The following is a 6,000-nucleotide window of genomic DNA, read 5'->3' as shown; positions in this document are numbered from 1 at the left end:
TGGTGGGTCATTATGTTCATCACAGGTTCTTAGCTGAAGAATGAGGGTTCTGCTGCAGCTGGTCTTGTGTCCATCACAGGAAGTGTGAATAAGGAATTCTATGCAGCAGTTAAGCAGTGGTTCTCCACTGGGGTGACTTTGCCCCTTGACCCCCCAGGACAATTGTCAATGTCTGGAGACAGTGTTGATTGTCACAGCTGGGGAGAGGGCGCAACTGACATCTACTGGATAAAGGCCACTGGATGCTGATAATCACCCTACAATGCACTAGTGCTGAGGTTGAGAAGTCCTGTGACAGAGCAACCAGATGGATCAATCTTAAACACATGGTGCTTGATAACAAAGGAAAGAAACAATGAGATGTGTAACAACTCTCCCTCCCTCTCTCTCTCTCTCCATATATATGTATGGAGAATACATCAGAATACATCCTTCAAATTGATAAACATAACACCCACAAGGCGCAGGTAAGAATGAATGATGGTTGAGAGGGCAGGAAATGAGATTGGAAAAAAAAAAAAAAAAAGCAGAGAGGGGGCTTGCACAGACCAAAGAAAACTCACCAATGCAGCCTGCAGTGTAAGGTTGGATTCCTTGTACAGAAAATTATACACTGATCAATACCCATAACAGTATCACTAGCAAGGTGTCTGAAAAGATGTTCATTAAAATATTAATGAATAATAAATATCCATACAGTTTCTCTCTGTATGGAGCTGGCAAAGGACTTTGATTCCTTCTTTCAACTTTTCTTTATTATTTGAAAAAAAAATTACAATAAACAACTTTGTTTTACAAAAACAGCAAAAAATATATATATATATATTTTTTGCGGCACGCGGGCCTCTCACTGTTGTGGCCTCTCTCCCGTTGCGGAGCACAGGCTCCGGACGCACAGGCCCAGCAGCCGTGGCTCACGGGCCCAGCCGCTTCGCGGCATGTGGGATCTTCCCGGACTGGGGCACGAACCCGTATCCCCTGCATCGGCAGGTGGACTTTCAATCACTGCGCCACCAGGGAAGCCCACAAAAATATTTTTTAAATACCCACATGGAGTCTACATTTTATTCCACATCTGCAACTATTTTTTTAAGTTCAATGGAACTCTTATTGAGATAAAATTCACATATAAAATTTACCCTTTCAAAGTGTACAATTCGCAACATTTTCATCATCGCAAAAATAAACCTTGTGCCAATTAGCAGTCACTCCCCATTTTCCCCTCCCCTTTGCCCCTGGCAACCAATAATCTACTTTCTGTCTTTATGGGTCTGCTATTCTGGATATTCATATAAATGGAATCATACAATATGTGGTCTTTGGTGTCTGGCTTTGTTCACTTAGCATGATGTTTCCATGTTCATCCATGTTGTGGATTAATTCCTTTTTATGACTGAATAAGATTTCATCATATGGATATATCACATTTGTTTATCCATTCATCAGTTGATAGTCATTTGGTTTGTTTTCACGTTTTTGCTATTATGAATCATACCACTATGAATATTCACATACAAGTTTTTATGTGGACATATATTTTCAGTTACCTTGGGCTTATACCTAGGAATGGAATTTCTGGGTCATATGGTAACTCTGTGTTTTAAATTTTGTGAGGAATTGCCAAAGTATTTTCCAAAGAGCCTGTACCATTTTACATTCCCACCAGCAACCTATGGTATTCCACATCTTAATGATTTTTATTGTCTCTCTTTTTTATTATAGTCATCCTAGCGGGTATGAGGTGATATTTCATTGTGGTTTTGATTTGTATTTCCCTAAGAGCTAGTGATGTTGAGTATCTTTCCATGTGCTTATTGTCCATTTGTATATCTTCTTTGGAGAAATGTCTATTCAAGTCCTTTGTACAATTTTTAATTGGGTTATTTGTCCTTATATTGTTGAGTTGTACACACTGTTTTAACATCAAAATGTTTTAGATTTCCATTGGAGGAAAAAAAGCCTCCAGTAAAATCAAGGCTTTAGATGTGTAAAGCAGTTTTTCAGGGACTTTGTAGACCCCCATCACATGGCTCCCCATCAGTTTGAGAAGCTCAGGTTGTCCCCAGCATTGATAGATGAGGAAAATGAGGCCTGGAAAAGTTAGGAAGTGTGTCCAAGTTACACAGCTAAGTCCTGTGTAGAATGGTGGGAAACTGGGAAGCTTTCCCTGGAGGAGAGTACTGACAAGGAGACCTTGATTCCCTGCTCTGTCTCCGAAAGGCTGCCACGAACAAGAGGACCAGATTGTTCTTCCCAGGGGGAGGCATGTCAACAAGAAAGTTCTCAAAACAAAACAAAACGAACAAACAAAACCAAGAAAGGTCTCTTGATAATAGCTGGAGTCCAGCATGGCAGAGGTGGCCTGGGAGACACTGAACTGAGTCTAGAGGATCACTTGGCAGGGAAATTGTAGGAGACTATAGGGGCCATTTGATGCCTGGCTTCTCCAGCATCCATTTGCCCTACCCCTTCTCCCTTCCAATGAGGCCCCAGTTCCCCTTTGAGGATCTGCATGGCTCCGGGAGAGGAAAACTCAACTTGGTCTAAGTCAAGCAATGCCTTCCATCTCTCCACCACCATTGGTGATTGATTAAGCTGGTCCACTTAGAATACATCTCAGAACTTTTGGTGGGAATACTAGGCACTTTCCTTCCTCCTGGAAGTAAACAAGGAAGCATGGCTAGATGTGACAGAGAAAACATCTTAGGTTGTGAGGTGGGCCCCTTAGGATGAGATCAGCACCACAGAAGGCAGAGAGGAAAGAGAAAAACAGATCCTTATGACATCACTGAGCTTCTGGGTCACACCTTGCCTGAAGGTGGAGGGCCTCTGGATGTTACTATTTAAGCTAGTTTGAATGGGCTTTTCTGTTACTTGCAACATGATATTGCAACAAATGTAGGGTTCAGGCATCCAATAGAAAGGTGTGGGGACAGACTATGTAGCCTTTATAATCTCATCAAACCATAAGACTCTATGACATGTCCAAAGGTTTGAGGTTGGATGGCAGTAATCAGGCCCGGGAACTTGGGTTGGGGGCTCTGGTGGGATTTTTTTTTTTTTGACAGGTGGACCTTACAGAGTATGAGTTCCAAAGGTCAAACTCTGTTATAGCCACATAAAAATCCTTCAATAACTTGTGCTTGATAATTGACCCAGAGCATCTTCAGAATACAGTTCTGTGAGCCCTGCCTCAGCTTCAGGGTTCCACAGACCTGGGTTCAAATCCCACCGCTGCCACTTCCCCACTGGTTCTTGGCCAGTCTCTCTGGGATTCTGTGTGCCTCATCTGTAAATCGGAGATAACAATCCTTACCTTATAAGCAAGGTGAGAGAATTAAAGCTAATGTGGGTGGAGGAAGCTCAGGTGTGGTGGCTTTTATTTAGGGCAGTGATGGCTCAGAGATGCAGCTGAGACGATTAGGAAGCACAGAGCTCTTACCCCTCCAGGCTCTGACCGGGAGACCTGATTTTGCAGATGAGGAGACTCAGGCACTGGGATGTTATGAACTGGGCCCCAACCCAGAGCTGGTAAGTGGAGGTTCTGGGATTCCAGCCCAAGGTAGCGTCATCCACTGTGCTGCTTTGCCTTCAGCGTGGGGGCTGTGTCTGGGCCCCCGGCTGCTGGGAGCTGAGCTGCAGAGGGTGAGGGCAGGATTCCAGGTGTCCAGCAGGAGGTTTCTCCACCCAGCCTGTGACTCGACCCTGGGGCCTGAGGTTGGAGCAGGGTGTGGGTGAGGCTCCGGAGGGTGGCTGGGGGGTAGAGGAGCAGGAAGTGGACACTCCAGGGACATGTCTTGCAGGAGGCAAGAGATCCCATTCATGTGAGCATTTCCACTCTGCAGTTACCTGCTCAGCCAGCACCCCAGGCAGCTGGGGCCCTTGACTTCTCCCACGGCTCCCACACCTCCTTGAAAACATGGTTGGAACAAAAAGCTTTCACAAGGTCTGGAGAATGATGAAGAAAGAAGCCTGGTGGGCCCTTGGGCAAGCTCTGCCCTTCTCGGGCCTTGGCTTCCTCCTTGCTGTAATGGGGTGGTCAGGAGGGGGGGCACAGATTTCAGAAACCCTTAGCCCCTTGCCCAAGTGGCCTGTGCAAGTCAAGGAGGGTGTGGAGAAAGTGGCTGTGGGCCATATTGGTCCCCTGGGGACACACACCTAATGTTCCAGAGCCAGCAGTGTGGACACAAGTTGCCCACACTACCCACAGACACAGAGACCTCAGCTGGGAAGGCCCTGGCCTCAGAAATTCCTACAAGCTGACCTCAGCCCTGACCCATCAAGTTTGTCACCACCCCACCCCCAACTAGGGGTGCTACCCAGCCTCCAGGCTTTCACTGCAAAGGCCAGAACGTCTCAAAGTTCTGCCATATATGGCTGTGCTACTGCTCACTTCCTGGCACCATGCAATCAGGAGGGTGTATTTGGGAAATCTCAAAGGCACCATTTACCCTGGAGGCCCTCCCTATCAAGGCCTGAATGAGGGTGTCTGTCCTAGGCAGGGGAGGAATAAATCCCCCGTTGCTCTCTTTCCGCTCACAGACACTGGGACAGGAGGGCCCCCTTCCCCCAAGAATTAAACCTGGTTCTGAGCAAAAAAAAAAAAAAAAAAAAAACCACATAATTTCAAATCTGCTGGGCTTTTGTGCAGCCAATGACCCCCAGGATCACAGCCGTGCTGTGACAACCCTGTGGCCTTGGTGCCATCTGCTGGCCAAGTGACTTGGGAGCTAGGGAGGGGTGCTGGTTTTGTGAATGGGCCTCAGAGATCCCCAACCTTCTTCATATTTGCGAACCTGTCTTGTTGGAGCCTTTTCTAGGGAGAAAGTAAGCAATGCTCCAAGGGTTCCTGGAGGGCCCAGGACCCTCTGGAGGGAGGAGCAGCTGCTTCTTTGCTGCTCCCATAGAAGCCTCTTTCTGAACCACGGGAGGGGGGCCACCCCAGAGTTCCCTCCCCAAGCTCCAGGAACATGGATGTTGGCTGAGATGGAAGGGATACAGTGGAATTCTTCCGGCTCTGGCCTCCAGCTGACCAGGTCTGAGACCAGGTGAGTTCCCCTCTTACCCTTTACTCTTCTCCCCAACTCCCTTCCCCGGCCACACCAGACCTCTCCTCTGACCTTCCCTCAGAGGCTACATGGCGTTTGGGGCAGCCTCTTTTCCCTCTCCATGCCTCAGTTTCCCCACCTGTAATGCAGTGATTCTGGATTCACATCCCAGAAAGGTGGCAGCAGGAGAGAGCTCCATGTTTCCTGTTTGGGTGGCTATGACCCTTCTTTCTGGACATGCCTCCTGGTGTTTGTGGGCAGGAGTCTTTCCAGGCTATACAGACACCCAGCAATGGAATTGCTGGGACACAAAGGACGTATAGAGTTGCCGACTGAAAGGAAAAAAAGCACAACCTAAAAGTTGAGAATTATGTTTTATTCAGCAGACTTACTGAGGACTTATGCCTGGGATACAGCCTCTCAGTTCTGAGGGACTGTTCCAAAGAGAAGCCAGAATACATAGGAGTTTTTGCTGAGGAAAAAACATGCAGTAGGACATCCAAGGATTACTGCTAGTCACAAAAACACATCTCAAGTTAATGATTTCAGGGCTTCTCTATGTATGGGAAGATGCAAAAGTCTGGGCTTATTGAAATCATTCCTTTGATAGGCACCTTAATTTTCCAGGGCCAGTATCCTGTTTTTCTCCATCCTGAATCCCCTCAGGGCACACAGTCGGGGGCTGCAGTGGCTGATGGCTTTATGGCCACAACATCCTTTGTTTACTGAATTGGCAGGTGACATTCTTTGTTCACAGTGTCAACACGACTAAATAATGCCAGTTTTCCAAAGTGGTGGCACCAATTTACATCCCATCTGCAGGGGATGAGAGTTCCTGTTGCTCCATGTCCTCACCAACACTTATTTTTGACTAATGTATACTCATTCATCCCATGAGTACAAAGTGAACTTTCATTGTGGTTTGGGTTTGCATTTTTCTGGTTACTGATGA

Source organism: Hyperoodon ampullatus, assembly GCF_949752795.1.
Source record: "Hyperoodon ampullatus genome assembly, chromosome: 10".
NCBI lineage: Eukaryota > Metazoa > Chordata > Mammalia > Artiodactyla > Ziphiidae > Hyperoodon > Hyperoodon ampullatus.
This window is presented reverse-complemented; position numbering follows the sequence as displayed.